Genomic DNA, 10694 nt, shown 5'->3' with positions numbered 1-10694 from the left:
TATTTGAGAGTTACAGTGCTCTCCAGGGAGAAGCAAGGGAGAGAACTTTTTCGGCATAACGGTCTTTGTGATCCCAGGTGATGAGGAGATAAGTGGTCAATGTAATGCACTCTGTGAAGGGAAGATGCTGATCACCTTTGAGAAAAGTAACCTAGAACTGATAGCAGCCCTCAAGAATAGCTTATTCTAGCAGAATAGCTTATTCTAGCAGATTGTGTGGGGAAAATGGAAGGTAGAATGTTGCAAGAGCAAAGAATTCTTTGGCAGTCTTTCATGGACTTGAGAATGTGGGAGGATGGGCATAAGGACAGGGAAGTGATATTGTAATGCCAAAGAACAAGCCAGCCAATGAAAATGAAAAAATGAATAAATAAATGAATGAATATTAGAATTTCTATCATAATCCAAGTGGGAATATTTTTCTACTGAGGTCTCCTAATTCCACTACCAGTTAAAGATTTTTTTCTTATTCTTTTATTTTTACTTTTTAATTTATTTATAAAATGGAAATATTGACAAGACTTTATGAAAGGGGTACAGTTCCACACAGTTCCCACCACTGGAGCTCCTTACCTCACCTCCTCCCTTGAAAGCTTTCCTATTCATTTTTTAAAAAGTATTTATTTATTCCCTTTTGTTGCCATTGCTGTTGTGTTTTTTTATTGTTGTAGTTATTATTGTTGTTGTTATTGATGTCTTCATTGTTGGATAGGACAGAGAGAAATGGAGAGAGGAGGGGAAGACAGAGAGGAGGAGAGAAAGATAGACACCTGCAGACCTGCTTCACTGCTTGTGAAGCAACTACTCTGCAGGTGGGGAGCCGGGGGCTCGAACCCGGACCCTTATGCCAGTCCTTGTGCTTTGCGTCACTTGGCGCTTAACTTGCTGTGCTACTGCTTGACTCCCAGCTTTCTTATTCTTTATCCCTCTGGGAGCATAGACCCAGAATCATTATGGGGTACAGAAGGTGGAAGGTCTGGCTTCTGTAATTACTTTTCCTCTGGACATGGGCATTGGCAGGTGTATCCATACTCCCAGGCTGTCTCTCTCTTTCCCCCGTGGGGCAGGGCTTTAGATACATGCGGTTTCAAGGTACATTGGTGGGATTTTCTGCCCAGGGAAGTCCAGTTAGCATCATGGTAGCATCTGGAACCTGGTGGCTGAAAAAACATTAAGATATAAAGCAGAACAAATTGTTAAATAATCAGGAACCTAAAGGCAAGACTATAGCAGATAAGATTTGAGGTTTCCATTCTAGAAAAAGCTAGTAGGTCTATTTTAGGTATATTCTAAGAGACTCATGACTTCACTAATTTTTGCTTGATCCCAATAGCTAACACTCAGGTGGACCAAGGTATTATCTGGGGAGATGGTTCAAAGTTGGAAAAAAGTACTAGAAAGCTAGATCTGGGCAACAAATAGTTCCCAAATATGGGAAAAGTATATAAATATTAATCATTGATTAATATTTTGATTGGGGGTCCATATTCAGCACAGAAGCCTGTGTAACCTCTGCATCCCTATAGGACTGAGCTTATATTCTGTGGTCATAGCTGGGGACATTCTAGGTTGCACTAATTTCAGGACCCATCTTCCTTGAGTAGTAGAGTAGGTTGGCCCAACCTCCCTTTGGAGAATGGGGCAGTCCCAACCATTGTGCTCCTCAGAGGAGGTACCTGTCAGAGATTTCTGGGGATTCAGAATTCCTTGTTGTGGTTTGATGAACCCAATGGTCTGTTCTTTTTGCCAATCCTAGAGGAGAAAAAGGACTACATCTTGACTTTTACAAGTGTAAATGAGATGTGAAATCATGGATAATGCTCCCATTCTCTGGGACTACTTATTCTCTGTTAATTCAGAAACTGAACTGAATTTGAGTCTGTCATGATTACACTGAGAATCCATCTTGCTTCCTGTAATCAAACCAGCAGCAATTGACTCTGGACTTGAGCCTAGATTTCTCTTTCTAGTGCTCTGTACCATCAAAGTTCAAGTGTGACTATGTGTTTGTTCCCCTGTGCAACTTTCTTTGGCTAAGGACACCTTGATATAGGTTATTGTGGTGAATTTTATCAGAGGTACAATAACTCTGTACTCATAATTTAAGTTACTGCTGTAAATTAACCTGTATCTCCAATAACACCAGTTCCAGGTAGCAAATATACCTTTAAGAAGGCAGAAGAAAACAGTGATCATTAAGTACCCACGAGAAGCATAAGGCCCTCAATACTGCCATCAAATGTCTACTAAAGAAAGTAGTTTTATATCCTAGGAGCTCACAACTTTTGAGGTGCTAGAGTAGGGAGCATGAGGTCATGTCTACTCCCATTGCTTTCTTGTAATTATTGTCTATTTTCCTCCATTTTTGGTGAATGAATGAGACCACAAAATAAGACAATTGATCTGATTAGTTTTTTGTTTTTTTTTTAACAAAGCTCTAACAAATTCTACAACTAAGGTGAATGCTCTGGAAATTGATGTATACTTGGGAAGATGTGTGCTGCTGATGTGGGAAATTGGATCTCAAATCTTGCTACCAAGCATACAGACTGCCTTCCTGATTGTGTGGACAATTCACTGACTCTCTGAAAATTCAGCGTTATGCTGCAGGAGGAAATTTCCAGTCTGTGATTGCTACCAAAATCAGAGTGGTGATTTCTACTCCCCCCCTGCATTTTATATTAAAATTCCTACTACAGAACATGAGTGTGTGTGTGTGTGTGTGTGTGTGTGTGTGTGTGTGTGTGTGTGTGTGTGTGAAACAAGGCTACTCAAGTGCAAATAGCCCATGTTATTTTCTAAGAATCTTGTCATACTCCTTATGGCTTAAACTCCTATTCAAAAAATTCATCTGGAAAACACTTCTTTTATGAATGACTGCTGATGCCAAGCCATTGACTTGAGTAGAATAAGAGAAAAGAAAGTAATTGACCTACTTTATAATTGGCACATTGTTAAAATAAAATATTATATTAGCCTCTCAGAACTTCTCGGTGAGTATTCTTGATGTTAACATTAGCTTTGTAGGATGACTTTTTTCTGTACAATAATCTTTTATTGACATGGATCTATGGGATAGGTCTCATGCTTTTTTCTAATGTCTGTAATCGTATGTTTACTTCACTGCTGTAACTGAATCCACAGGTAAATGTATTTTATAAATGAGATTTCACATTAGTTGGTTCAGTGTTATTTTTAATAAAAAAATGAGCTCTTGCTACTGTTTTTGCTCAAGACAAAACAAAAATAAAAAGCACTTCTCTTGCCATGTATGGATTATCTTATTTCTGTGGTGGACTTCTAGGGATTGTAAAGTAAACTTTTTTTTTTTTTTGCCTTTATGCGTGTTAGAGTGGTTATTTTGCAAAAGTAGCCTAGACATCTGTTTGCTTTTTTGTAGAAAGTGAAATGCCAGAGAGAGAGAGAGAGGGCCCAATCTCCTCTGAAAAAAATCTTAGTTGGAGAGGTATTCATGTTAGGATGACTAGCAATTACTATTCATTTGTAGGTATAACTGTGTGGTACTTGACATTAAAACTAAGAGTTTTCCGTAAAAGGGACATTTATTTCCAAGAGCAGGAAAACATCAGCAGATTTTATGGTCTCACTGGATATGTATATTACACAGTAAATGCTACAGAAAAGTTAGAGTACTATTGCACGTTAACCTTGCATGGTAGCACTTAAAACCTGTAACAGATACTTTCAAAGGTACAATACCCTATCTTTGTTACACTTAGCAAAGCAAGAGTGGCTGTAAATTGACAGGGACTTCTCTTGGGCAGACTTCATCATTATAATGTAAATTTGGAATAAGGGATATTTCATTGCTCTTGTTGTCAATTGTGAGATAAAGAAGATAGAAAATCTTGGGGGCTGAGTGATGGCTCACCTGATTAAGTGGGTACTAAGTAGTAAATGTAAGGACCAGCACAAGGATCAGGGTTTGAGCTCCCACTCCCCACCTGCGGGGGGGGGGGGGGCGGGAGGTAATGCTTCTAGAGTGGTGAAGCAGGTTTGCAGGTGTCTCTCTGTCTCTCTCCCTCTCAATCTCCTCACCTCTCTCAATTTCTCTCTGCCCTATCCAATGAAATGGAAAAAATGGCCACCAGCAGCAGTGGATTCATAGTGCCTGCACTTCTTCTAGCGTTTGCCAGTGCCTGCACTGAGCCCCAGTGATAAACTTGAAAGCCAAAAAGAAAGAGAAAGTCTTGAAATTTGGCTTTAAAATGGAAAAGCCACCCTTTTTTGGGGGGGGAACGCTGGGGGGGACTTCAGAAACTAGAAGGGGAGGTATTTTAAGATTTACTCAAGGGAACAACCCATGATTTCTCAGAATATTATGCTGGCACTGCACAATTTGCTGACTTTCTTAAAACAATGTGGCATATGGGTTTACAGCAAGAGGGAAAAGTTATATCTGAATAAAATTCTCAGCATGATTTGAGGGTTAGAAGTAGCTTCATTACTTTCTCAATTGCACTTTATAAACCAGCCAGTCCCCGAAAGTAAACAGCTAAAGTAATCAGATACAGTAGGCTTATTGCTAAAGAGTGCCAGAGTGCTTTAGAATTTGCTAGAGGACACATTTATGAACAAATGATGCCCCATGAACCATTCCTTGTGGTGCTTTTCTACAATAATTAGGCAAGCTATTTCTGTGGTGGGCTCTACTCATTCATCTGAAAAGAATTTTTTGAAGTCCTATTCTCACTGAATTTTCTGTACTTTATTACAAATAAGAATATTCATTCATTCATTCATTCATCCAATATTAAGTTCATATGAAGCTCCCAGTCTCCAGAAAAAAGGAAAAAAAATCTCATAAACAAATTAATTTTACATAGCAGAAAAAAAAAACAATGATAAAGTTATATACAAGACACCTAGGAAGAATGAATTCAACTCAATCTCTGAAGTAGAAGGAACCAAGGAATACTCTGTAGAATGGTTCAGATTTAACAGAATATTAAAGGTGAAGAAAAAAAATATTCAGGTTCCTTCTGCAAAATTGGGGGTGGGCTTGGGAGCCGGAAGTCAGTGCTAGCTGATGAAGGTGTTTGAAGAAATAAGTGAACAAAAATTAAATAGCATAAGGGAAAATGTTTTTGCTGACAAGTTATGGTCTGTGTGATCAGATTGAATCTGGGCACTGTCATGAAGAGATCTTTAATCTGGGTGGGTGTGTTTCAGCCTTCTCAATTTAAAATGGGGTAATGATCTAACTTTGGAGGTTGTGGTGTAATACACTGACTCAGACGTATGTGACTTAGGTACAGATGAGAATGGAGATGGACATGTAGGATGTGCTCAGTTTTACATGCACCTAGGAAGCTATTGGGAGCTACTGACTCTTTCTGGAACCTACTATATGAGTGAGTGTTTTTTTTTTTTTTTCCTGTACTTTTCCATGGTTTTCTCTGACCATTTGATAGATTTTCAGTCTTAAAAAAAATCACCACATTCTACAGCTTATTTGTCATATGGACATATATGTCTTTGGGGATGATAAAAAAAAAAAAAAAAAAAAAGACCAGATGGGGCAGTAGCACAGTGGCTTAAGTGCACACGGCTTGAAGTGCATAGGATTGCTGTTAAGAATCCTGGTTCAAGCCCCCACTCCCCACCTGTAGAAGGTGGTGAAGCAGATCAGCAGGTATCTATCTTCTCTCCCCCTCTCTGTCTTCCCCACCTCTTTCAGATTTCTCTTTATCCTATCCAACAACAACAACTGCTATAACAACAATAACAATAACTACAAGGGCAACAAAAGCTGTGGATTCGTAGTGCAGGCATAGAGTCCTAATGATAACCTGCGGGCAGGACAACAACAACAACAAAAACAGAAAAATAGGTTATATGTTTAATGTTACAATCACATTAGAGTGAAAAACCATTTTTTAGTCACTAGACTCAATTTATCCTTTGAAATAAGCAGCTCTTATTCTCTTTTTTTTTTTGGAGAAAGATGAATGTTAATGCTAGCTACCTTTAGAATGTATGCTATTACTACACTGAAAAAAAAAAGTCTGGCGTGAGAGATTCCAACATAATTTAGTATTCAGTGTTTAGGAAAAAGATAAGACTTTGTCAACGCTGTCCCATGTTACTTAAGGTAGAGCTCTTGAGTGAGGACTTTGTATTCACTACTACTTAGGTTCTGTGAGCATTTTGGCTGACTCATTAACGCAAAAGTAAAACAAACAAACACACACAAAACAGTGTTTACTATGTATACACCTTGAAGAGTCAACCTAGCAGGGGGTTTAGAAGCTGAGATGATTCAGGGCTAAGGTTTTTCATTATGTATTATCTAGGTGTTTCAAGAATCTCACTGATTTTTCTTTTAAAATCAAGAGTTGAGTAGTTGCTTAGCTAGTTTCAGAATCAACTACATCATGTTACATGCTTATAATCATATAAACATAGTCTTTACACTGGGAATGAGTGGTGAAGTGAGACCAGGTAGAACGTTTGCATACTTGTTATTTTTAATTTAATTTTTTAATTTGTATTTATAAAATGGAAATATTGACAAAACTATAAGGGGAATACATTTCCACACAATGCCCACCACGAGAACCCTGTATCCAATCTCTTCCCTTGATAACTTCCTTATTCTTTACCCCTCTGGGAGTATAAGCCCAGCATCATTATGGAGTGCAGCAGGTGGAAGGTCTGGCTTCTGTAATTGCTTCTCCACTGAACCTGAGTATTGGCAAGTTGATCCATACTCACAGGGTGTCTCTCGCTTTCCCTAGTGGGCCAGGGCTCTAAGGAGGCAGGTCTCCTGGACACATTGGTGGGGTTGTCTGCCCAGGGAAGTCAAGTTAGCATCACGGTAACATCTGGAACTTGGTGGATGAAAAAGAGTTAAGATAGAAAGCAGAACAAATTGTTGACCAGTCATGAACCTAAAGGCAAGAATGAAGTCATGTGTAGTTAAGAGTTTTTATTATCATCATTATTAAAAATATTAGACCCACAGATCCTCAGGTCCCATGATGGGAATGGATCCTATCTTCATTGTATATAGGAACAATGATTGCTTCCCATTATCTGTCCTTCGTAATAGTTTCCCCTTCAGGATTTCTGGGAAGGATCTCACTCTGTTGCCCACCAGAACCTTATAAAGATGTCTCTATCTTTTTACATATGGAGGTGACTCCTGTTTCCCACACTGTCAGCAGATCATCTTTTTTATAGAATGTGGACACTACAATGTGAAAACTGTTCACCTTTTGTGTCGAAGGCTATAGAGTTATTTTATATGCAGTCTTTTACTGAGGGAAGGGCATTTTTCTTCTAGGTTCAGAGAATGCTCCTGTCTGATGTCCCAGTCCTGCTTTCCAGATGCCTTGTTTGCATATTCTATTTTACAGTCCTTTTCTCTAATCTTCATGTCCCTTTTCCTGTATACTGTTTCCTTTCTGCTTACTCCATAATGCTGATTACTCCCTCAAATTTATTTGCTTTACTGGGAGCCTGTTTTCTGGGTTCCAGTAGCATGGTTCTAATTACCTGTTGGATTCCTCAAACACATCCCCCGAACCAACATGTTAAACTTTGACCTCCTCCTCCTCTTAGCACTTTGAAAAATCCCCCTTTCTTTTACTGTTGAAGAGACACCATCCTCCACCCCCCAACTCCGACCCATACACACAAACTAAGAAACAATACTTTTCCCCAAGCACCCAAGGCAGGAGATCAGGAGTCATGAATATAGTCATCCATGGAAGCAGCCAGTTCTGAAAGAGTCATTCTAAAAGAAAAAAAAAAAAAACAATCAAATTTGTGGACGGAGAAGATCTACTCCCCAGTTTCTATGTCATAACTGTTCTGGCTCTCAAACTAAGGTCATATTCTTCCTGGCTGCTCCAGGCCATGTCTGTTCTATACAGGCCATCTCTGATAGGCTACCTTTGTTCAGAGCTCCCAACTAACTACCTAGGGCAAGAAAAAAAAAAGATTTAATAATGCTTTATAAACTTATAAGATTATAAGCATATGGTTCCACAATATACACAGCACCTAAGTTGTATCTTTACCCATAATTAACTTTCATAGTCTCATAAACTGGTAGTTTGACTATTTCTTTCCTTTTCTTTTATTTATAAAATGGAAATATTGACAAGACTAGGATAAGAGAGCTACATTTCCACACAGTGCCCACCGCCCCTGAGCTCCATATCCAATGCCCTCCCTTGATAGCTTTCCTATTCCTTATCCCTCTGGGAGTATGGACCCAGGATCATTATGGGATGCAGAAAGTAGAAGGTCTGGCTTCTGTAACTGCTTCCCCATGAATTCAAGCACTTCTACTTTCAATAACTATTTGTGTTCATTCTATCATTTTCCAGCAGGCTGATTTTAGCTCAGGGTTTGCTGTGGTTAGGATCTATTATGGCAGCCCAGGTCACATGATAAGTTAGAATCCAGTCATGAACAGGATATCCTTTCATTCCAGGACACACATACACACACACACACACATACACACACACTTTCTCCCTCCCTCCCTCTCTCTTATTCTCTCTTTCTCTCTCTCTCTAACTTGGACAATGAGACACACTTTGGATACATTAGGGCCATGGAAGAGAATCTAGAAAAGCAAGAGAATCTAGAAAACTTGTAGACAACAGTCTCTGCCAGGAATTGATTGCCACCTCCTCTAAAAGTTAGAGCCAACGTCACTGACAGAAGTAACACTATTTGTTCTATTTGCTTTTAATTAGTGATTTATTGTTAATTTACAAAATTGTAAGATAATAGGGTACAATTCCATACAGTTCTCACTGCCAGAGTTCTGTGTCTCATTCTTCCCACTGGAAACTGTAGCAGTTCTCCTAAGGTCACCTATATTGGCCGATTCTGTAACTATCAATCTTTATTTACATATTTCCCCATTTTTTTTTCAGGAGCCCTGCTTTTACTTCCTCTGTAGGTCACCCCTACACCTACTGCTACTTCCAAGTGGCTTTTCCCCCTCTTCTTTCTCAGATAAGTGAAACCATGCCTAGCTTCATCTGGTGTTTTTCAGATTCACTTCCCTTACATTGATGACATAACAATAAGATTCCTGGTGGCAAATGCTTTGAGTCCTGGAATGGAGTTACAGAGCCCTCTGGGAGTATGGACCATATTCTTTTTAGGGTGCAGAAGGTGAGAGTTCTGGCTTCTATATGGGCATTGCAGGTCAATTCACACCCCTATCCTGCTTCTATCTTTCCTTATTGCGGTAGGGCTTCGGAGAGATGAGGTTCCAGGAAGCACTGGTGAGATCATCTGTCCAGGGAAGTCAGGATGAAATCTTAGCATCAGCAACTTGGTGGATGATATACAGTAAGATGGAAAGCAGGACAAAATGTTTAATAAACAGGAACCACAAAGTAGGAATAGAGCAGATGAAAGTAGGGGCCTTAGGGTATATGGGAGCTAAAAAGTTTATTTTAGGAAGATTTCTAGGAATTTGCTTGAACTAGATAACTAACATGGGGGTAGACTAGAAATATTATCTGGGAAGATGGTGTCAGAGTTGAGAACAGAACTAAGAAGCAGGACTAGGTCAGAGAGTTGCTCACAAATTTGAAGAAAAAATATAATTGCAATTAACTGTTTACCACAAGGATCTAACCTGGGACCCATATCTATTCATATTTAACACTGGAGCCTGTACAACTTCCACATTAACTGGGCTCACAATCTATAGTCACAACTGGAAACAATCTAGGTTACACTCATTTCAGGACCAGTCTTTCTCTAATGGCAGAGTAGAATAATCCAGCCTCCCTTCAGAGAGAGGTGTCATCCCTACCATTGCTTGTTATAGTGAGGGTACAATCCTGAAGAAACCCACAAAAGGGCTTATGATGATGTTCCCAATAGATGTGACCAGTGATAGTAGAAAAGGGGATCTATTAGAAGTCTAGGCCCACATTATATATGAGGGAATCAAACAACACTAATTAAAGATGTGCTGTATGAGTTGGAGTAGGGGGCAAGGAGGTAAGAGCTGGACCTGTCATGTTCTGTTTCTGGTCTTCTTTGTGTTTTTGGTTGTTACCAGACATTTCTCTCTCTCTCTCTCTCTCTCTCTTCCTTTTCTTTCTCTCTTTCTTTCTCTTTTTCTCTCTTTCTTTCTTTCTTTCTTTCTTTCTTTTTCCTTTCTTTCTTTCTTTTTTTCTTTCTTTTCTTTTTCAGATACAAAGACACCACAGCACAGAAGCCTCCCTTAGTGCATCAGGGGCTGGAACTGAACCTGGGTTATATCTGTGACAAAGTGAATGTACTATCCAACTGCTCAATTAAGCTAACTTGTTCACCTATAATTTTCTAATAAGGTATCTCAGCACTTACTATAGACTAGGCTAAGTAAACATATTTGTATTTATGAATAGGTGGATAAAAGTTTGCTTAAATGGCTGAATGAGAGTATAAGTATATAAAAGAGACACTTTTTTTTTTCTAGACAACTATGATGGTAGCTAAAACTAAGGAATTCAAAATAGTCTGACTTTTTTTTTTTTACACCACCTGCATGATTGCTGGAGCTTGGCACCTCATGCAAGTCCATTGCTCCCAATGGGATTCATTCTCTCTCTCTCTCTCTCTCTCTCTCTCTCTCTCCTCTTTTCATGTTAAAAAGAGGGAAATTGAGATGGAAGGGGAAACAAAAAGCGTCACTGCTTCACCTT

The sequence above is a fragment of the Erinaceus europaeus genome, chromosome 3 (genome assembly GCF_950295315.1).
Source record: "Erinaceus europaeus chromosome 3, mEriEur2.1, whole genome shotgun sequence".
Classification (NCBI taxonomy): domain Eukaryota; kingdom Metazoa; phylum Chordata; class Mammalia; order Eulipotyphla; family Erinaceidae; genus Erinaceus; species Erinaceus europaeus.
The sequence above is the reverse complement of the archived record's forward strand: the minus strand, read 5'-3'. Positions refer to the sequence as shown.